This window comes from Cydia splendana, chromosome 15 (genome assembly GCF_910591565.1).
Source record: "Cydia splendana chromosome 15, ilCydSple1.2, whole genome shotgun sequence".
In the NCBI taxonomy this organism is placed as follows: Eukaryota; Metazoa; Arthropoda; class Insecta; order Lepidoptera; family Tortricidae; genus Cydia; species Cydia splendana.
In genome coordinates this window covers 8,589,751-8,613,914 of record NC_085974.1, presented here as the reverse complement: position 1 = coordinate 8,613,914, position 24,164 = coordinate 8,589,751, and the positions used below count along the sequence as shown (strand labels likewise).

The 24,164-nt window shown below is 36.9% G+C and overlaps 1 protein-coding gene across 4 annotated transcripts in view; it reads right to left on the bottom strand.

Annotated features, from left to right (window-relative positions):
* LOC134797527 (long-chain-fatty-acid--CoA ligase 1) overlaps window positions 1-24,164 on the bottom strand; it is a 71,703-nt gene that overhangs the window by 27,520 nt on the left and 20,019 nt on the right. Inside the window, exon 1 of one of the 4 annotated variants that reach the window (XM_063769797.1) lies at window positions 6,853-6,951. The exons of 1 other annotated variant lie outside the window; for it this stretch is intronic. The gene's annotated coding sequence lies outside the window, so the exon portion shown is untranslated. Of the gene's footprint in view, window positions 1-6,814; window positions 6,952-24,164 lie in introns of those variants that run through there. 2 more of the 4 variants (XM_063769798.1, XM_063769799.1) reach the window with 2 other exon arrangements.

Sequence of the window (24,164 nt, the reverse complement as noted above, 5' to 3'; positions counted from 1 at the left end):
TAAAGAATTTAGTATGATGGAGTAAGTATCTGTCCTAGTTTGCAGATGATGAAATACCACCTAAAAGTATATCTTTAAAGGACCAGCACTATCATTGAATATAAACAGCCAATTAAAAGCGAGTGTTATCGAAGCCTATACTCAACCTAACATAACAGCAAATACTGATTGCGAGTAGGCTGAAACGGCTTCCTAACAACAATCCTCAACACACTATAGATCTTAAGAAAGTGGACGACAGCTTCTTCATACAAATATAGGTAGTCCCCATTTTTCTCTCTAGATATTGAGATTAAGGAAAATATTTCTACATCATTTGATGTAATCAGAGCGAGTATCGTCCCTTCTTTTCAAGCACTTGTTTTTGCTAGAAAAAGATCCGGGTGTAGGTAAGTTAAGTAACTAAATTAACATAGCGACATAAAAATTGCGAACATTTATGTTTTGAAGCTCCCGCCAGCTCTTATTATAAAATCCAAACGAACGAAGGGGCACGGGCATAGCTATGATTAATAAGCATCAAATCGTTTGAAAATAATTTTCTATATGTAATGTTAATATCAAGAGAGCAAAATGGAGACTACGTTTGTATGGAGAAGCGGTATCGTCCACTATAAATCTTAATCCTCGCTGCGAGTGCAGAGCGGCGTGTTGACCTATTAACTACAGTAACCATTGAAATGGTTTCTCAAAGGCGGCTTTTAGAAGGTACTACTTAATGCGAAGTTGCGAACCAGGGCATTCGCGCAGTACTTTGACTGATAAATCGTGAGCTATAATAATCTGAAGTTACACACAATTTTGATTAGACACAATTTTACAATATCAAAAACCTAATCCATTGCAAAAACAGGTGTAGGTACTTACGCAAGTCCCACCCCTTCTTTATTAAAAAATTAAAAACTGCATCTGGGTCATTTGTGTGGGGAAGAAAGGAAATCTTATTTTTTGCTACCGTCAAAGGTTAACGCTTGCCAAGTTCTTGCATTCTTTGGAATGGGTCTAAATTCACACTTCAGGCACAAGTTATTGGCATTCATTATTGACTAGGATTTCATTTGATCCTCAGTTCCTTTGAGTAACGTAATCATAAATCACTCATAATATGCACGCGGCTTTTCTTAGTTTAATGTCAACAATAATTGTTTCCAAAGCCCCTGTCACATTGACCCCGATCGTAAAGCGATAAATAACGCCCAAGAGCAGTAACTAAACCAAACAGAAGTATTAAATAACGCCCGAAACAGTAAAGTTGACTAGGACTGCTACTACATCTAAATGGACTAATGAGCCTTTGAAATTGATTTGTGCTTGTGTTTTCTGTCGTTTATGAATTATTGGCAGAAGTCGGACGTTCAGGAGCGTTTTTAAATAGATGTTAAAAAGTGTTACTTATTTGATATACTCTGATATCTCAGTGCATCTTGCAAAAATTCATTTCAGAATGACCAAGTATCAGTGCGCCATCGAGATCTTCTATCAGCCACAAACATCTACTGGCTGAAACCCCGCGTATACCTACCGTATCTGTAATTTAATAATGTTATATCTAAGATATTACTAACACTTTTGCGAGAAAGTGTAGTTTGCAATATATCGAGTGATTAGTAAATGGAGTCGTTTGTTTCTCGACGGTGGTTCAAGACGCCTACGCACGCAGTACATAGCGGTTTAATTGAGGTACTATTCATGTACATTTTACATCGGGTCGTTCGTTGCCAAAATACAGTATTTAGATAATACAGGATTATCAGTAGCTAGTTGCAATATTTGGACGCTTAGAATTCGCATGAGTACCTTATGTAGGTATTCCGGAAGGAAGCAGCTATTGCTTGTTTAATAATTTATAAACGACAAGAAGCAATGCAAGAAACTCACCAGTTTTCCTTTTTACTCATAATAGTAACTCATTATCGTCGGTTACACAATGAGTGTACTGCCAATAGTACTGTGAATTGTGACTATGACAATGTGCAAAGAACAACTAAGATCCTAGCAATCATGTAACTACTGTTCCTGGTAACTTAACTACACTGCAAATCAATTGTCTTCTGATAGAAGCAAGAGCACCCAAAACACAAAAGTCTCCTCTTTTATTCCTAATTTCAAAATAATCTAATCTATACGATAAAGTTATCGTAATTCGTAATCGCCATCCATTATTGTTAGGTTGGTACTGAAGGTGGCCACTGACGAGCCTTCCAACAGTCCAAATAGCGTGGCTGCAATCCAAAATCGGTCCGTGAATGTCAAAAACGTACAATTTTTAATATTAGGATGCCGTCCATTTGGATAAATCCATTGTAACGGCATCCATTTGGAAGGCTCGTCAGTGGCCTGCTTAAACACCGGTATTACTGACAACCGCATCCGACCGAGAGGATAAAGTTCACGTAACCGTCATCCATTGTTAGGATGGTACTTGGTACTGCGATAGTACTACTGACAGTTTCCGCTATCGGCACATTCACACCTAACGGTGGTTCTGACATTTCGATCTGGTTCACGAAACAATAAAATTACACGCCTGTCACAGAAACTTGTTCTGCCGTAGGCTCGTTCGGGTGTCATCACCCTCTACTGTAGCCGCAATATAAAAATGATATAATTTCGCGATTATTATGTGTACGGTTTACCCACACTAATAGTGTAGGTATCCTCTACATAGTTTACGTTAAATTACTCCTGAAATATATTAGTGTTTACTTGCCAAAAGCTTCTCGTCACAATATAATATAATTTTCAAGAATTCGAGACTCGAGAGATCGTGCTTAATCATTTTTATAATGTGTCATAAAATACTAAAAAATCCAGATTGCAATTGAGGATATGAGCTTAATGAGGCTTTAAAAGATCTTGACTGCTTTAGTTGCAAATAGCCAACAAAGTATGCATGAATTGCATGCAATGTAGGTAGTTACACGGTGCTCAATATAGCCCAGTTCGATAATCGGTGTGATTGTGTTACGAGCGGCAATAACAAACGAAAAGGTCATTGAACTGCGAAAGCAACGTGTTTTGATAAGGTCGCCAATTCGCCATCCGGCATTTTTTTTCTTGAGATTACAGTTAAAAAACGCTACGGACCGTTTTAATTGCTTTATAGTCATGTCGTTGTGGAGAAATTTTACCGTTGACGGCACGTGATCCGCCAGAGCAAACCGGATAGAGACCCATCCGGTAGGTTTACTCTTTAGGTAAATATCGATATTTGACAAACTTTAACAAAACGCTAACCTGCTGGCCTAGCCAAGGTGTTATTCGCTATCGCGGCGGGCTCAGCACGGTTCCAGTTTTATCGACTATCACTATGCGCGTCCCTTTCGCACTTACATACTTGTTAGAACGTGACAGGCATGGTGACAAGGGATAAAAACGCGACCGTGCTAAGCCGCCTGGACCGCCAAAACCGCCAACAAAATAGCTCAGCTTCATGTGGGTTGATATTTTTGGACGTTTGATTCAGAAAAATCTGCAGTAAGCTATTACGGTTTACGAAAGTCAAATGGTGCAATTGGCAAATGGTAAACCCATTATAAAATTGCAGAATCTATGGAGGAAAGTTATAAAATTGGCAGGTAAATAACTGTAGTGAAACTAGTGAATGCGTAACAATAAGTAAAACGTACAAATGTTTAAGCTTGTGCTAATAAAAAAACGGAAAAGCAAATTAAAGAAACCAATTTAAAGCTAAACATTAAGTGTTTAAACTGTCTCGACAAGCAGGAAAAGTGTTTTAAAGCGGTTCCTTAGGCGGTGTACGTGACCGACGGATAATTCGCGATGTAAAACGATTGCACTTCCTAGGCGCAGCGCGAGCGCATGCGAAATGAGACACCTACGGCTAACTGAGTCACGGCGCAGTAAAACTAGTGGCAGCAGTACGCTTAGAGCTAGACTAGAATATAAACGAAATAAATGTCATATCCTAAGAAAAAGTGACCAAGGTCTCCAGTGCCCCGGGAATCGAACCAAGCGTCCTCTGCTATCGCGGCAGGTGCCTGTACCATTCGGCCACCGGGCCACAGCGGCATAGGTCGAGTTTTTCAAACTATATGCACTTCTTATTGAAGGCTTTTGGCGCCCCCTGCCTGTCCCTGTCTGTGTGCCCTTGATTGTGTGAAAAAAAATTCTGAAAATAATTTAATTTGTTCTAATACTTCTAATAGTATAGACTAGAAAATATTTTTTTATTTTCCTCTTTTCTGATGCCGAATCTAAAGTTTTTCTTAACTTGCTACCATCAACCCACTGGGATACAGGTCACAAACCTGAGAATTAGACTATCGAACGTCCTAAGAGCCAACGGGAGTGGTCATTTCTCCATACAAACGTACTCCTCGTTTTCCACCGTGGGTTTTGAAGCTAGAGCAATGATTTTTTCAACACAGATTAATATTGTCAATATCTGTGTCGGACCGTTTTGCTTTTTTTGATATTTTTGTTTTTTAAGGCGCTAGAGCCCTTCAAAAATGGCCAAAATGGCCTAATTGACTATGCCGCAATGAGAGGCGTGGCATTCAAAACTGATATCAATTAGCCAAAAAAGCAAAACGGTCCGACACAGATAATTTCATAATCATTTAGATTTCCAAATTTGGTTACGATTGGTTAAGTTTTGGAGGAGGAAACAGAGGAGTACGAAACATCGATTTTTGAGATTTTTACGCAGGATTTTTCGCCTTGTCCTTATCGCACTACTTTTAGGTGCCGCTTCCGTTAGCGAGACGGGTATATTTACCTAAAATATTTAAAACTCAGCTCCTGTTTCGTCCTAACGTTTACCTAATATTTCGCTATGAGTTGACTTTAAAACTCGCGATCTTGAGGTAAAGGCCCTGAAAGTGACATCTACCATTCGAATATAATACCTAGACAAAATCTTTTTTATTTTAATTTTTTTATATTAAGTAAGTATGTATCATCTTGGTCTTGTTTCAAAAATATTTCAGTAAATCCCTAATGATTTCATAAAAGTAATACCGTAAGAAAGTTGGATGCCCGTCCGCCGATATCTATATCGTAGGATTTACATACTGTTGTTAAAGTTTTACTATGATTTTATTTACACGCGCCCTATATCTACTTACTGTAGTTATGTACTTACAGCATTGCGCCGAGTAAGACAATAATGATGTTTATGCGTCGTGTTGTTGGTCGCAAACGACTGGCTGAACGTCCACAGAATGCCTACATTGTAACATTTTATTCAAATTAGATGAGGATTGTATATTTATTAAGTATCCTTTATCTTTTTGATGCCCTTTGTAACATTATAGCAGTACTAAAGTTCAGATTAAATAAAATTGAAAGTATTTTTTTTTAAGGGAATATGTTTTTAAATTTTGTATTACTTATCTAATTATTACACTTGTGTAACAATTAATATGTAAGACTGAAAGAACCCCAGAACGAAAGACTCGACATAGTATGTATTACACCTACTTAATTTGTAGTGTACATAGTACATTCTTTTGTACTTTACTATTCATGACTCCACTAAAGACTCTATGGTCTCTATGCCAAACCGGTATGTATTGAACCGGTAAGTACTTAATGAATGAACGTACGAAAAGGGCCAAATAAAAAGGGAGCTCAAGGGCAACCGTTATTTAGACTTGTAAGGTCATCTATCATGGCCAAATTCTCTTATAAGTACGTACATCTGATAGGCGAAGCAGTAGAATTAAATTCCATAGAACATATTAGAGTGAATTGGTAAAATTTGTACGTAATTAAGAAGCTGTGATTAGTCTTAATTAAATTGATTCATTTGTGTTTCGAAAACCATGTATTTTGTGTTATATTGTACTTAATTCATACACAATATAAGTCTATAGCATAGGTACGCAAAAAAACTTTCACGCATATACCTAACTTAAATAGAAATAGCTTAATTGTCGTAACACAATGGAATCAATTAAATTTAGACTAATTACAGGTCCTAACTATGTACCTACTTACAATTTTTTTGCAATTCACTCACTAATAGTTCATAATATCTAAGATCCGACTTGAGACAAATGAAATTAAGGCTCAACTTAATCATATACTAAGCAATGCATGAACTTTCTTTCAAGCTGAAGTGCCTGAAATTTACTTTAACACTTCAAGGAAATATGTATTTAACGACATCTGTAAATCCATAACCCAACGACATCGTTACGCTATTTTATTAAAAATGAGTAGCTAAATACCTATTAGGTACCTATAGTTAAAACAACGCATCTACAGATCGCAAAGCGCTGACCCACAAACACTGTATCATATGGCTATCAAATTTCTGCCCGAGACCCGAGCCGTGATCGAAGGCACGTTCGCCTATCGCATCGCCTACTAGCTGTTATAATAATGTTTCATAACTACTCTAACCTTTCCAAGCAATAAATTTCAATGAGAAACACAGCATTTCAACAGTCTAGATTACTTTTCAAGTGGAATAAATGAAGTGCATCCAATAGCGTTGAAGGCGGAAGTATTAAACGATAGATGCGAAGGCCGTTCTAATTAAAAGTCATGATCATTAGATAAAATACCGACAGTATAGGACCTACGGATACCGAAGACCGCACGACAGGATATTTGTATATGTAATCAAAACAAAGGAAGATCAAGCTAAACAAACAGTGTTCAATCTTACTGATATCAATACTTACTGAAACGACTATTTAACTTAAACATACAAACCAACAACCGCAAGACTAATGTACAACAATTTAACGTTATAAGAAAAAAAAATACACAATGTAATTTAAAAAACAAAAGAAGCAAAGCTTCCTAAACAAACGTATTCATTCCGCACAAAAATCAATACCGAATCGATACCGAAGGCTAAGCGGGAACGATATTTACAAACACTCGAGTATAGTAGATCACTGATCGATCGCGTATGCGCCTGCGTTCACGCGCGGCCGGTGCGGCGGCCCTTGCGACAATGCGCTCATGCCGCGCCATGTACCCTGTCTCCTATTCACTAGCCACCTCTCTCTTTTGGTATACAAGCAACGGTAAGCCGGGTTGTTTTATCCTTTTCATTTGGGGTCTGCTAGAGAACTGGTAAAATGTAAAACCAACTAACAATTTTCAATGTTCCAGTGTTATCATTTTCGTTTTCAGCCAAGCCTTTAAAACCATTGAAAGTTCTTATGATGCATGATTTCAACAATTTTTCCTATTTTATAAAACATGCTTCGACTAAATAAATTATTTCAAGAGTAAGTTTTTGGGGAAACAAACGTACGACCGGTCCAATGGTAAGTGAAAACCGTAGCATTACTATTACGTGACTTCACATCCGCGGTGCCATTTTTTCACGGGTAAACGGATACCTACTTCATATGTTATGAAGTCTATCTATATTATTGTTTATTAAATATTAATTTTTACAATATTGTTAATAAATTTTCCTAAATTGAAAGCGAAATAGTAACAAGTCTTATGTGAGATAATTGACATGGTCTGATTACTTCTTTGCCAAACGATGAGGTTAGCGAACTCCCAAAATATACCTAAGACTGGTTTCGTGTTAGAAGTTCAACGACCGATAACGAATTTATTAGAATTGAATAGACTTAACACTTGAAATTTCATTCGTGTTATCTGAATTTTGGCTTATGGCTTTACCATTCTGATGGTTTGAAATTGAACGTTTCAAGTCAATATGTTGAAATAAGTATCTTTGAATATTAAGCACTAGTAAGCCCACAAGACGAGAACTAAACCGAATAAATATTGACAGTGGAACTACAAACACTGCTGCCAAACAATACGAGACATAAACATAAATACTTCGGTTAAGATAACGTAGCTAGGGCTCTGCGTTAACTACAAAATTGTCTTTATAGATACACGGTGGCTAAAAAATAACTGCATTCCCGTTGCCAGGGAGGTTTGGAATTATACTAAGCAAGAGTCTGTCCGTCTGTATGTCTGTCACCAGGCTGTATCTCATGAACCGTGATAGCTAGGCAGTTGAAATTTTCGCAGATGATGTATTTCTGTTGCCCCTATAACAAAAAATACTAAAAACAGAATAAAATAAATATTTAAGTGGGGCCCCAATACAACAAACGTGTTTTCTTGCCGTTTTTTTCGTAGTGGTACGGAACCCTTCGTGGGTATCGTCTTGGGTCGTCCCATTCGTTTTTCGTCAAGTTCTTAAATTAATCCTATTCTGCTTTCGTCACTCAAAGCCACCGACGATTGTGACGAATGTAGAATGAGTGACGAAAGCAGAATAGGACTAATTTAAGAACTTGACGAAAAACGAATGGGACGACCCAAGACGATACCCCTTCGTGCGCGAGTCCGACTCGCACTTGGCCGGTTTTTTCTACTGACGGAAATGGCTCGAGCTTGACAGACTAAATGTAAGGTGTATACTTACACTCTAAGCTTTCCTACTTATTTCTCCATGTCATATCCTAGATCCTAGATTTAACGGCCGTATTTTGCAACCTGCTGATTTGTAATTTAGTTCAAATTTATCTAGTTTACGTTACCCGACGAACGTTACGACGTTACGTGTGCATCCGACACGGACTACTAAAGCTAACATAGGTATAAATTATGTGAAAAACAAATATTCATTATAGTTACATAGATAGGAAAACACTCAACAAGTATGTGAAGTATGTTTATAGGTAATGAAACAATACGAAACCCTAAAAAATTAAGACATCCTTGACCGATATTCAGATTTTAATGCTGACACATTCGAAAACTTCTATACTAAAATTAAAAAAGTAGGTTTATGAATCACAGAACATACTCAATGTTGAATGACGTCGTATTCTATGTGAGTTGAGAGTTATGTTATAAGAAAATCGCGTCTTTTCTTTACGATTATCGTTTCGCCTTCGTCTTACCTACATAGTGAGATCGTGATCAACGCCATCCATTAAGGTGACTAAGGTGATATCCAAAATTGGGAAGAACACATTGATTTTTAGGGTTCCGTACCCAAAGGGTAAAAACGGGACCCTATTACTAAGACTCCACTATTCGTCTGTCTGTCTGTCCGTCTGTCCGTCTGTCTCTCTGTCACCAGGCTGTGCTCTCATGAACCGTGGCAGTAAAAATTTTCACACATTATGTATTTCTGTTGCCCCTATAACAACAAATACTAAAAAGTACGGAACCCTCGGTGGGCGAGTCCGACTCGCACTTGTCCGGTTTTTATAAAAGTAGCTTTAGTACAAAAACGTATAAAATTAAATGCCATAACGCCATATTCCAATTAAATACCCGCTCGCAAACCTTTTTCCTCTCTTTAATTCCGTATAAGAGAAAATAGTTAAACACCTTTATACAAATGACGCATAAATTAACACATTAATACACTCGCTCGGAGCATGTATATTTAAGGTACCTAGTTGAAATGCGGCAGTTTTCTTTTATTTTCACGTGTACCGTGAGAAATAGTTGTTTTACTTGGTAATAAACAAAGCGTGCGTTAATTAAGGGATTGTGGAAGTCGCCGGTCCCTTATTTATAAGCACTTAACTCGCTCTTTTAATCTTAATTTAGAATCAGTCGTAAAATATTTACTCCTTGCACATTTTCAAAGGATGAGATAGAATAAAGTGAGGACGTTGTTTACTGTGTAAATTTAAAAGCATCTAGCCGTAACATAAAATTTATCATAAGTTCATAACATCTTAATTATATCGTAAAATAGTGCTACACTCACTACCGCTTATATTATACTTACTTTACTACGCAACGTATCTATAACGACGTAATAAAATTCCGTTTGATAGGTACAGTCACCTGCAATAATATGTTACACATCGAAGGCCGCAAAAATATCTGACACGATCTTATTTGTAGAGCCATAAGAGCGTGTCACATATTTTTGCGGCCTTCGAAGAGTAACATATTATTGCAGGTGACTGTACGAGTAATTAGTATGTTATTTTAGTTTTAAAAAAAATTTATTTACATTAAAAAGTTAAAAAAATTTCCTAGGCTGCGACTTATTTTTAACCCCCAACGCAATAAGAGGGGTGTTAAAATTATATTATGTGTGACGCTAATGTCTGTCTGTGTGTGGCATCGTGTAGCTCTCAAACGGATGGACCGATTTCGATGCGTTTTTTTATGTGAAAACGAGTTTCCTTGCGGTAGTTCTTAGCTATGTTTGATAAAAATCGATCCAGCAGTTTAGAGAGTATCAATTATTTTCCAAAATGATGTACAAACATAAAACATTTAAGTGCTGAGGGGTTTTTAAAATTTTGATTTATTTGATACCTACCTAGTTATTCTACTGAAATCTCTTTGGTTATCAGTTAAGATTCGATGCTAAACGTCACCTCGTAATGTATAATTTATTCATTAATTGGATATGCACTTTCATACCTGTGTGTATATACCTAGACTGCTAAAATGTGATCCTTCTTTCGATTTTGCCGCAGTCAGATAAAAAAGTACAAACAAATGTGATTTCAAACTCAACACGCATTTGAAATTAGAATTGCTTTACATTTTGCACGTGCCATGTGATTAACTTAGCACTTCGCTGTAAATAATAGACGCTATTCAGAGAATGCAAAGTATTGACAGCGACATTCAGCGCGCCAGCGGTAGATGAATGAATTTGCAGCGGATATGAGCACGGGTTTTCATAACTTTGGCAGACGAGTGCCGCGTTTGGCTTTGGGGATTGTCTAAGAATCCCAGTGGTTGGCACTTGCTGTAGGAAATAGTAGGTCGCCTTGCGCCACGTTGAGGGTTAGAGTGAGTATTAAGATTCAAAGAAGGAAGGAATAATTCGTGGGAAGTTCCTGTCGAAAATCGCGTTTGTTACACCTTGACCTAACAATCTACCTATTAGCGTACTATTGGCTAATTTGGGATGTAGACTGTTTCATGTTAGATCTTGTTTGGTAGGTACAATACGGAAATTTGCAGTTGATTTTAAATAAATTCTTCCTAATGTATGAACTAGCAAAATAAAAATGTATAGTCCTATTGTTTAGAAAAACTGTATTTTATATAGTCAAGCAAAAAACCTCTAGTTTGCAAAGAGGTCAAAAACCCATTACCAACGAGCATTTTTGACGTGAAAAGTTATGCGTTAACCGCGAGTCAGGCTCTAGCGGAGTATATTCACAAAAGATGTTGTATTCGACCGTAAGCTCCTTCCGAACAAACTCCGAACAAGCTCAACTGGATTCTGAATCGTATCACAAAGAGACTATACTGGTTCGACTGTTTGTAAAGCTTAGTGAACTACACTGCAGGTGTTAGCATGAAATGAGAAATTGGTCAAGTGCGACTCGACGCGTCTCCGGCCGGTTTTGTTTTTAATTTGATAGTGACACCGCCGCTGCGAAAATTAATTTTGCTCATATAAAACATCTTGTAATCCCGTTATTACAACCTTATATTTAATATCTCCTGTCCTGTTTAAAATGCGTGATAATACTTCTCCCAAGTAGCACAGATTAGCTGTATAGCAGCCGCATGATGAAGTACGAATACGCTTGAAGCTGGAATATAAAAGCTCCATAAGAGCTGTATAAGCGTCTTTTCAGCTTTTATAACTCTTAAATGGGCACAAATTAGGCAGCCTTAAGTTCACATAGCTACTTAAGAGCGTTGTAGCAGCAATTTAACGGAATTATAAGGGGTAACAGGAGTTATAAGAGGTGTATATTGACTGGGTAAGAGACCACCAGTTACCCTTTATTCAGCTAATATGTCACATGTGCGCCCTAATACCGGGAAAGATTGACGTTGGGCTGAATAAAAGATAATTTATAACATACTTTTACACCTCTGCCTTAAAAATCAGCTATTATATTTAGTATAGTGACGACTAACGCAGAGGTGAACATATTTATATTGAAGCAAAAGCGCAACGACACCATAAGTCATTTTGTTAAAGTGTTTAGTTAAATGATTGTACATGATCTTTTATATATTAATGCGAGAAAGATGTTTGGGAATGCAAGTTTATTGACATTATATATATACATTATCTAAGAAAATTTCAGTGCGCCACGAAAATAATCAGTATTTATTTAAATTAATGATATAAATAAGCTATGTGTAAAAACTATTTCAGTGGTTTGGACAGAATTATGAGATAAAAAGTTAATAATACATTATAGGAAGTACTAAACTAATGATTTAGGTTAATAACTCAGGCACAAAACCTTATTGTTACCCTTAAAAGTTGGAAAAGCAATTTCAATTTTGTAGGTTATATACAATAAAATGGCGGTCAATGTTAGCATACGACTGTTATATATCTGATAAAGATACTTAAGTGAACCACTATAAAGTCGAAGTCGTTATTTCGATACACTAGTGAACCTCTAAACAGTTATAAGGCATCTTGTGAACGTTTTAACAGCCGCTATGCAGACATTCCCAATGGTAGTATAATAGGCTGCTTAGCGGTAAACATGTTCAGCGCTCATCCGTATTATGCGCCACATGTGTTCGATTATACGTCTATTGGTTTCATAATAGTTCACTCGTTCTCCCTTATAATAAGTCAGCGAAATAAAAGCTGCTTTAGCGGTAAACATGTTCAGCGATAAGCTGTATTATGCGCCCCATGTGTTCCATTATACGTCTATTGGCTTCATATTAGTTCACTCGTGCTCCCTTAAAAGTCAGCGTAATAAAAGCTGCTTAGCGGTAAACATGTTCAGCGATAAGCTGTATTATGCGCCACGTGTGTTCCATTATACGTCTATTGGCTTCATAATAGTTCATTCGTGCTTCCTTAAAAAGTCAGCGTAATAAAAGCTGCTTAGCGGTAAATACGTTCAGCGATAAGCTGTATTATGCGCCACATGTGTTCCATTATACGTCTATTGGCTTCATATTAGTTCACTCGCGCTTCCTTAAAAAGTCAGCGTAATAAAAGCTGCTTAGCGGTAAATACGTTCAGCGATAAGCTGTATTATGCGCCACATGTGTTCCATTATACGTCTATTGGCTTCATATTAGTTCACTCGCGCTCCCTTAAAAGTCAGTGTAATAAAAGCTGCTTAGCGGTAAACATGTTAAGCGACAAGCTGTATTATGCGCCACATGTGTTCCATTATACGCCTATTAGCTTCATAATAGTTCACTTGTGCTCCCTTAATAAGTCAACGTAATAAAAGTGCACAATTACCTCCTTATACAGCACATGGCGTAATTTTATCCACTAAACAGACCTTATAACGGTTAAAGCATTTGATAACCCTTAAAGATGTATAGGGTCGTAGCAAATATACCTTTATATCACTCTTTGCGTATTAATCGTAGTTTTCAGAGCCGTAATGCAGCTTTTAATCAGCCCTAAGCTATATAAATATCATTGAGATCTATTATACAGCTGTAGGACCACGAGTGTGCTCTTATAAGTGTCTTAATACGCACAGAGCGTTAAATAGAACTAAAAGTGAGTAGTTATAGAGCTATCTGTGCTACTTGGGCTGTATTCTTAACAGCGTCTATTTATGAACATTTCTTTTAGCCATAACCGTCAATCGTTTGCTTCGAAATATCAAATAATTATAGAAAGCTATTATGACAAGGGTGTTATAAAATTAAATAGGTACGTTTTAGAATAAAAACTATGTATCAATTAAGATTAGTTGAAGTCAAAGTGTCAAACGTTTTGTTTCCCACGTGAAAACTTTAATATATTTTAGACAATATCTTCCAGCATTTAGTACCCGTTTTCTACTTCCTTTTGCTTTGCAATAAGTATTTAATTTATCAAAAGTGCCCCGCGATTTTTCGAATGTCATCCACCCAACGAGCCAACGGACGCCAGGCGCTTCTTTCATCCGAAAGCGGCAACATTTTGGTCCACCTGCCATCACTCTGCCTAGCAACATGTCCCGCCCAACTTTAAGCTTGGTGATGACGTCACCCACGTCTCGCACCTTGCACTTTTGGATGAGACTAGGCCAGGACCGGGATAAATGGCGTACACGAAGAGAGGCCAGCAGTGGGCGACTGAAGGCTAAATGATGATGATGAACCAACAAGGTGCATTAAGTAGCATAAGGTCCCACATCCACTGGACCCAAGCCGCAGGACCTCAAGCCCCAAGAACGTAATAAACGCCATACAATGGCGTCATTAATCCTTTACGAGGTTGTTGAGCCCAGTGATAGACAATGGTGGTAGTCGCGATTGTGAGCGGAATTAATGCGCGCATGCAATGGGAAGCAGAGATGACCATCCTTGAACTTCGGTGCATTCGATGAGTGCCAGCGGTAGATTCGTAGATTTCGTTGCGTCGTTTCTTAGGGATGCGAAGGAAATATAAGGTCTATGGCCAAAACCTGGCCAACCTTAAGGTGGGTGGCAGAGAGCGGGGGTAGAAACGACGATCTCTGGTGCAGAAATATACCTACTTATACTAGAGTGGAGAAACAGTGTCATTCAGTGACAAAGGAATATTATTGGAAAAGGACACGTAGCACGTGTGTCTTACAGTGTCGTTATCGGAATGGAGTCAGAGCCAGGCGCTACCCTCGGGGGTACCTACCTTACGGACAGCACTGATGGTGACTGACCAACTGGTAATATTCCTTGCCAACTTGCATAAAATAGCCACTACATGTCATAGACTGAAGAAGCCCGTTGAGGGCACGTCAGAAGTAATAACTGTCATCGGTTTAGCGGCTAATAACGAATAAGTAATTGGCCAATTCGATTACATTTTAGCCGTACGCCGCGTAACATTGTTCAGGTATACAGCAACATAGCTATTGACTTGACGCTGCACGCATCAGTTTACAACGTCAACTGGAGACCAAAGCCTTAGAGAGTATTATCGTACTAAATGTAAATATACCTGGAGGCTAATAATGTTTAAATAGAGTGTTTACTATGCAAGATATCATAGGTTTGCCAGGATCTCGCCCTATAGGGAGCCAAATGTGCATGTGCAAGTGACGGGAAGCGCGAGATGACCAGCCTTGAACTAAGACACATTCGATGAACAATATTGTAGATGGGTTAATCAACTTTTCGTTTTCAGTATTCTTTTGAAGTCTTCTGAAGGACAATTATCACTTGGTTTCTTGTATAATAGTTATGTAGTATATAAAGTAATATACACCATCCGCGCTAAGAAGATTACCCATAAAACTACGAGTATGGGACTTCTTCTTCTTCTAGAATTTTACTAAGTCTGAATGTAATTAACTTTCTCGAGCAAAAATCAATTATATATAATATAAGTAGATATTATACTGGCAATAAATTTTCGTTTAGGTTACACTAAATTATTTTATTATGCGCCAAATATTTCATTATGCTTTCTACTAAAAATGTAGTCATCGGGAATTTGCCTTATTCCAATAAGAGTTTTCTAACCAATTGATGATTGCGTGGTAAGTGTAATTTATATCATCAAAATTATACTTGAACAAAATAATATAACTACATATTTTTAGTGACACATGTCATGTCCCAACAAACTAATTTATTTTACAAAACTTGGCATCACTCGCTTCTTTGTTTTGAAAACCATGTCGCATCTACAGCTCCGACTCGATCTAAGGTCGATGCAACGCAAGCGATGAATGCGAAAGCGGTCGCCATTTCTAGCCACGTCATATTCGTATTACGCACATGTAAAATCACACACATACATAAATACTTAGAAATTCTATTCCTATTTAGTTTTATTCGGATCCCACAAGTCAGCGTGGTTATAAATAAGGAATTTATTTTAAGAGCCTAGATTGTAAGCACAGAACGATAAGCTGGAAGCAAATTATTTGTTCAAGTTTGTGTAAGCTGTAAGTAAGTTGTTTGTTTGAGTAAGGAAATTGACTGTTTTACACGGGTTTTAAAAATTAATCAAGGATTGTGTCTGCCCGGCGACGATATGACATACCTATGTATGTACCTACCTACTAACTAATATACACCTAGTGTTGGCCGAAAATGCAAATTGAAAATGCTGGCCATTAACCATTATAAATTGAATCGTAAACTGTAATCGTCCGTTACGATTTAAGGTTCAATTTATAATGGTTAATGGCCAACATTTTCAATTCCTATTAACTTTCGGCCAACACTGTAATAATACACCGTGTTTTTATTGAATTCCGTTAATTTCGGGATATGGTTAAGTACGTTTAAGAGAACTAAATGGCATTGTTTATTTAAAAAAAAAATTTTTTTTTGCGTTTTTATAAAAAAAAAATAAGCTTCAAAAGTAATTAAATGTATGCTACATATAGCGTTGTTGTAACACGGGCCTTACATTTAACTCAACCAAACAATTGAAAAATCATATCAATGTCATTTCGAACATCGATCGGCCGAGATTGTACTTAAGTTTAGTAGCAAATGTATAAACTCATTCTAAACACTAATCAATATGTAAACCGGCCCTAAGGCAAGTGTACACGCTTGTAGAAGCCTTATAGGAAAAAAATAAATTATCGATTATCTCCGAAATGGAGTTAATTAGAATATCGGTGTCTTTGAGAAAGTTACTTGATTTAAGCTCAGGAATGCACGCTTGAAATTAACGGAAATAAAAAAACCACGGTGTATACATATTATAGGTACTTTAAACTAATGAATAAGGCCGTGTGGGAAAATCAGAATCTAAAGTAGCTACAATAAACTACAATAATTGATTTTCAGAAAAATAGGTACAGTCAGCTTGACACGCTCTTATTCTCTTAACAATAAAGTCACGTCAAGATCATTTTGAATACCTGGCCCGCTTTGCAACTTCTGCTGCTGACTGTACCTATGTAGGTACAGGTTACGGCTCGATTCGGAAAATGAATTAGATTTCTACTAGACTTCAACAAGTTACGATACGGATAATTTAAAGATATTTGTAAGATAGATATGTCAAATTTGACGTTTCCGCGATTCTGGAGGTCCTCTTGAACGATTTCGACAAGTTATGACTTAGATATCCAAGTCACATCTAGTCGATATCTAATGTAGATCTAGTTGATCTCTAAATCGTCTCAAGATCTTGTGATTATCTCGAAATCCGAATAGGCCTGTTACTTTCCAATATTTAACTATATAAATAATCGATAGATTGACATACCTACGACAGACAACACAGTATATTGTCATTTTTTTCTATGTACCTATAGCAAACGCCTTCTACATAATTAACACATTCACTGCCCCCGACGCACATGTGCGTCCACCGTCATACAAGTTTATTCCTAGGCCACGCCCCCTGGCAGTGAATGCGTTAACGATACGGTCCTTATAAATAAGACAACATAGTATGAAATTCATAGTGAAATCCGGATAAGTTGTTTATAAACTTTTGCAAATGCTGAAAACTCAAATTAAACTCGAATTTATACTAAGAAAAGCGGAACTCAGTAAAGTGGTTCAGAATCAGAACTTGTCCTAACTTGGACAGTTTAAACCGGGTCTCCAAAGTGTCTGATATTTGTCGGAATATAATAAATTTATACAACTAACCGACACATACAAAGTACGCCACAAAACAAAATATCATTCAACATTACATTTATTACATTTTTTTTTTTTTTTTTTTATTTATTATTATTTTTTATTTATTATTATTAACACACAGTACAGAACATATAATAGAACAGGTCCCTGCAAAACTGTATTTACAGTTTGCCTGCAGGTAAGAGTCTCTACATACACATGTATTTAATTGTGTACTAATTTTAAATTATTATTAAATCTTTTACATCTAAACACTTAATGGCACTTGCACATGTGCAACTGTCACTTAAGTGTTTGCAATAGGTACAGTTTTAGGGCGCTTTTAAACTTATTTTTATTTGGCTCATGACGAATGTTCTCGGGTAGACTATTCAGGAAATACGGAACTCTTTTCCTAAGAGTTCTGTCACCAAAATAGTTACTAACCCGGGGGACTTCAAATTTTCGCGCAGTTACTGCCCTTGTTTTATGCTTATGTTCTATTAGTATTGTGTTATGCTCTTCATTGCCATGGTTGTTAACTGCTAGAAGGAATTTGTGCTTTAAACTAACTGGTAGTATTTTGCAAATTTTGAATAGTTTATAATAATCGTTTTTACAGCTGTTTCTGGTTTTCTTATTTACGAGTAGTTTTAGGAATCTAATTTGTAGTGCTTCTAATTTATCTATGTATGATTTAAAAGTAAGACCATAGCAATGAAGTGCATAGCTCAATACAGACTCAACTATTGCAAAATATAAACATTTCAGTATGTTATTAGGTACTTTATAGCTTAAGTGATAAAATCTACCTAAGAGAATTCTTAATTTACTACAGATATGGTCTATATGTTGTTGCCAAGAGAATGCGGTATCTATTTTGACTCCCAGATATGTTACACAATCAACTTTTTCTATAGGTTTGCATTGACAAGCTTTTAATTTATCGTGGAAACAAGTAAAACTGTGAGTATACATAGGCAAAGGAGTTTCTACGGTGCATATATAAGGTGATTGTATAATGAGTAGTTTTGTCTTATCAGAATTCAATATAATGCCATTATCGTGTGACCATTTAACTATTGAATCTATGTCCTGTTGAACCAGATGACATATATCAGTGAGATTGGTTCCGGCACGTAAGGTGCAAAGATCGTCAGCGAACATATATGCAGAACAATTTTGTATAACTCCACACAAACTGTTAACATGCATGAGGTAGCACACCGGCCCACATACCGAGCCTTGAGGTACTCCGCATTGCACCTGTGTTTCATCGCTTAGGTCGTCACCAATTTTGACGCGATATGATCGTGATGTGAGGTAGTCACGGAACCAACAGTTCAGTGGCTGCCCCACACCACACTCGTCCATTCCATTTAAAAGGGTATCGATTTCTAAGGTGTCGAATGCTTTTTTAAAATCATAAAATATCGCTACAACTATTTTTTTATCTCCTAAGTAAGTGTTTATTTCGTCAGTGAATTTGGAGAGGAGAGTGGCGGTGCTTTTATTTTTTTGGAAACCATGTTGACTATCATTTAATATACTATGTTTTTGTAGAAAAGAGCTGGTTTGATTAATTATACATTTTTCGACTATTTTATCTATACTAGAGAGAATGGATATTGGTCTATAGTTGGAATATACTTTACGATCACCCTTTTTATGGATTGGACGAACTAACGATTCTTTAAGCTTGCTAGGATATTTGTGCTGAGCTACTGACAAGTTGATAAATTTGGCTATGACTGGACTAACTTTATCTACAATAAGCTTGAGGTCGGACATACGTACGAGATCACTTCCCGGTGCTTTATTTTTATCTACTTGATTAATAATACGTTTTACATCTTTACTTTGCACGGGTTGCCATCTCATAGATACATCCGCCTTATTTACATAACTATTTCTATCTAACCATCTATCACTGCACCTATGTTTTATTTGCTCTATCTCATTTGAAAAAGTATATGCAAATTTATCACAGATCTCTTTAATACTATCTTCTATCTTTATATTATTAATTACGGTACTATCTAACGAAGATTTATTATTTCCTAATAAACTATTTATTTTTTCCCATACTTTTTTAATGTTATTATTGCACTTTAATATACTTTGCTTATCATACTCATTTTTACATTTTGAAATTGCCTTATTACACCTATTTCTATATTTAGTATAGTTAAGTCTTTTTAACATATTCTTTGGTTCATTGCACCATATAACAAACAGTCTATCACGTTCTGAGATCATTTTTTTTAAATTATCACTTACCCAATTCTTATTGTTTCTATTGTAACAGTTTTCTCTAATTATTTGTGTTCTATAGCATGCATCATAAATATTTTTAAATATAAGTGTGAACGCTTCGTACAATTTAATTGGGCATTGTATGTTTAATAAGTCATCAAAATTAGTTTCTAACAACTTTTCTCTTACCAGCCGATTATCAAGTACGCGCCTAGTAACAGGCGCCGGCGACGGCGACGCGCGCGCATGCGCCGCGGGCCCGCCGCCGCCGCCGCCCGTCACTAGACTCTGTTTCCATTGTATCGCAACTGAAGTGAAATAGTGATCAGATATCTTATGCATAATTACCGCCGAATCTATAACTGATGAAGGTGTTCTAACATATATATGATCTATACACGATTCGACAATTTTGCCCATTAGTATTTCTCGTCGTGTAACATCCTTAATACATTTTATAAAACCATATTCTGATAAAATATTTTCATAAACTGTAACTTTGTTATCTTGGTTATTTAACAAGTTAATGTTTAAATCCCCACAAATTACAACCTTGGAACTTTTAGGTAGGCTGTTTAAAAGGTTACGAAACTCGATTAAGAACTCTTGTATTCTATCCTGTTTATTGTAGCGAGGAGGTCTGTATATTGATATGACATAAACATGTTCATTATTATAATAAAATGAAATGGAAACACACTCCGCGGCTCGCATGGCGCTCGCAGTAGCCAGCGCACCTGTCTCGCTCGCACGTGCGGCAAGCCGCTCTCGCGAGTAAACAAGCACGCCCCCGCCACTACGACCTTTGCGAGTATAGGCATCAACTTTAAAACCTTTAATTGTAAACAATGGCAATAATGAGTAATGGATGTTTGCTTCGGTAATTACTAGAATATCTATATGCTTTAAATGGTCATTGAGAGTAACAAGAAGCTCATTAAAATGTTTTTTGATGGAACAGATATTGATATGTAATATAAATAAATTAACTGCACAAGTAATAATAAACAAGCCAGTGCAACCCGTTCAGGTATCAGCGATCTTTACTGCCTATTCTGCAGGCTTATCTTAATGGATGTCTAAGTATGCCTTCATAACTATCGTCTGGAGAGTGGATTACAGCTAGAGGTTTCATTACAAACGCAGGCAAGTTGATCTCTGGAGAAATTCGGTATAATAGCACTCTAGGATATATTTGTTGCCGGTCCCATATTGGGATACCCTCTTCCAATTGAGGGGGGACTTAAATCTTCTCGAGGCAGAGGTGTAGTGCCGGTGTAGCTTTATTTGACGTTCATAAGCGCATTGTAATATGCCTACTTGTATAATAGACTATCTGTATCTTATAGATCTTAATATCACGTTACTCTGGTTCGTAGAACTCGACAGGCTCGCGTTTTAGTGGCCAGTGAGAATACACGGCTAGGTTAGGTATCACAATAAAATGGCGAAATGAGCGGGCCAGGCAGCCAGTAGGTTGAGGGGTCGACGCCCTCAACCGGTCGGGCTTAAAGCTCGAACATGAGCGAAGCAAACTTGGCCCACTTTTGGCAGATATATCAGCGAGATTACAGTACATGTCAATTTACATAATTGTAATGCGCTGGTGATTATTTCATCGTTTATTCGGATCTTAGACTGTACATCTAGGTATATAATTCTGCTGGTTCTTTTCTGTAAAAAAGACGTTATCTTATCCGACCATTAGCTTTAATTCTGCAAAAATTGGCACAAATAATTAGTAAAAATTAACATAGTTAAAAGTAAATTAAATAATTTAAAAAATCGACTCTGAAAAGTCACGTGGACATTCAATTCAATTCAATTCTAAAACTACAATTTTAAAACTTGGTATTAGCACAGGTATTAGTTTGAAGAGCGGTCTTTAGGCTTTAGTATTTAATTACTTATGTTATGTCACGCTATAAACATTAGATGAAAGTATATGTTGAAAGACATTTAAGTATATACATGTTTTTAATAGAAGCTTCTATACTGTCTGTACTTTAATTTCCTCAATTTTCTAAAGCCAAGCCGGCAGTCTCTGCAGAAATAAATCCGAAAAATTTTAAGAGCAATTTTTTACGTCCGTATACTCCGTATTGTCCCATCAGAGACGGCATTGAAAGGATTCCAACATCGTGGCGGTCCGTTTGTCATGATTTATTGGGCAACACAGACGTTTATGATGATTATGAAGGTGCGACGAGATAGTTTCGTAAATTGAGTGCGATGTTTATATATGACGATTAATTTTCGGACATTCCTTAGCGCGGTCTTATTGACTATCGCTGTTTTATTTAATCACGATTTTATAGTTCTTTTAGTAGATTCCTTTTAGGGTTCCGTACCCAAAGGGTAAAAACGGGACCCTATTACCAAAGACATATGTAACTTCGTATAAGATGAATAAAGTCTAAGGAAAAAACGTGCCTCGGAAATCAAGAAAGGGTCATTCACGGATAGATGGCGCACACACCTTGAGCCTATGCTCGGCTAGATGGCGTGACGACACCGTTTCATATTTAACAATTTTAACACATAGATATCAGTGAATGAACATGGGTCAAAATGATATAAAAATAATAAAATCATTTATCCCTATATATACATTTTTTTGATAATTTTATACGTTTTCATTTTGAGTTTTAGTCGTGTGTTGATAGATGGCAGTAAATTTACTAAAATTTACTATGACAGGACCCCTCTATACTCTCTATTCTCTTTGCTATTACTAAGACTCCACTGTCCGTCTGTCTGTCCATCCGTCCGTCACCAGGCTGTATCTCATGAACCGTGATATTTAATACTTAGTTGAAATTTACACTGATGATGTATTTATGTTGCTGCTATAACAACAAATACTAAGTTCAGAATAAAATAAATATAACAATACAACAAACGTGATTTTTTTGTCGTGCGCGAATCCGACTCGCACTTGGGCGGTCTTTTTTCGGCGTGCCGTACACTGGTGGAATCCCTCCTTTACCTATGTATATTGGTGCAAACGATCTAAGCTAACTTTACAACGACTTGAATAGAGCAAAGTTAGGGAGTGCCATTATGAACATCATATTTTTATAGGAATGACATTAATGATGATATAATTACCTCACTTTGTTATTGCAAAAGTCCCCCTTATTCATAAAACTTTACGGACCTGATTTAGTTAAATTATGTTTTATCCCTTTCTTACAAATACATAAGTCAAAATGACAAATAAGGACAAACGATTATTAACTAATTGAGGTTTGTAGCGCGTTTATGAATAAGGGGGTGTATCTTTAGGTATTTAAATAAAATTAAACACACAATTTGTACATTTTAGGGTAGTTATAACATTTATTGGTTAACCAACCAAATACAAAACCGACTGGATCAGTCACTGAACGACCTGACTTTAACATACACTATTTGATCATGTAAAGTTTTCATCTACCCTCAACTTAAGGAGCCATTTGAGGGTAGATTTTGTTTCTTCTTCTTGGTCGTGACCTCATGTCTGAGGGACGTGACTCATATGGGGTATTCTTTCTATCACTGCTCTCCAGGCCTCTCGATCTTCGGCCATCTGCATCGTTGCCTGGAGCGAAGTCTGGGTAATATTTTGTTTTCTTTTATTTCAATACCGGAAGATACAGAGTATAGTCAGATTCGTCGCCTGACCAACGAAAAAATGCTATAGTTCATATAGAAACTATTCGTTACTTATCCAAGCCCGAATGTGACATATAGGTAATTAATGGCTGGCATTGTAGTTACAGCCTGGTCACAATACTATTGAACCATCGCCCTACCAGACGGGTCACATTAATCTCCCGCTCGGCGGTTACTGTGTCGACTAACGGTACTGCAGCAGATGGAGCCAGTTTCGCCTACTCTCGACCAAAGAGCGGTTACTGCAGATGCGCCAGATGCGGTACTGCAATTGTTCACAGAGCGATGCGAAGTAGTGGCTGAATTAAGCTATGACAAATTTTCATATTGACAGATGTCAAGTATCAAATAACTACAGTCTTCAACAGCCACTAGGGCGTCTAGCACTACGCAACACATCCAATATCTCGCGATCAATCCCTGATCCTGCTCCCTGAATTATAAACTGTAATAGATGATATATGTACTAAAGAATAAGTGCCGAAGCCCTCCAGTGGTGAAGACCGGATTCAAACCAGCGTTTTTATCCTTAGCAATCGCGGCTAACGCCATGAACCCCTAGGCCACCCCACCGCGCGCATCCTTGGCTTGAGGATGTAGTTTTAAAACCGGTTGGAACCAAACCTATATCCCTAACTTTTGAATGAATTCAGATATCTTCTTACTTACCGTCTACCAGACATAGTTCCATAAGTCACTATTATATACTCAAGTTAGGTAAGGTCAGGGTAGGGTAAGAGGAACTATGGGGGAAGGTGGACACTTGTAGGGGAAATAAACAGTTAGAGATATATACTTAAAGATATTAAAAACTAAATTAAATGATAATACTA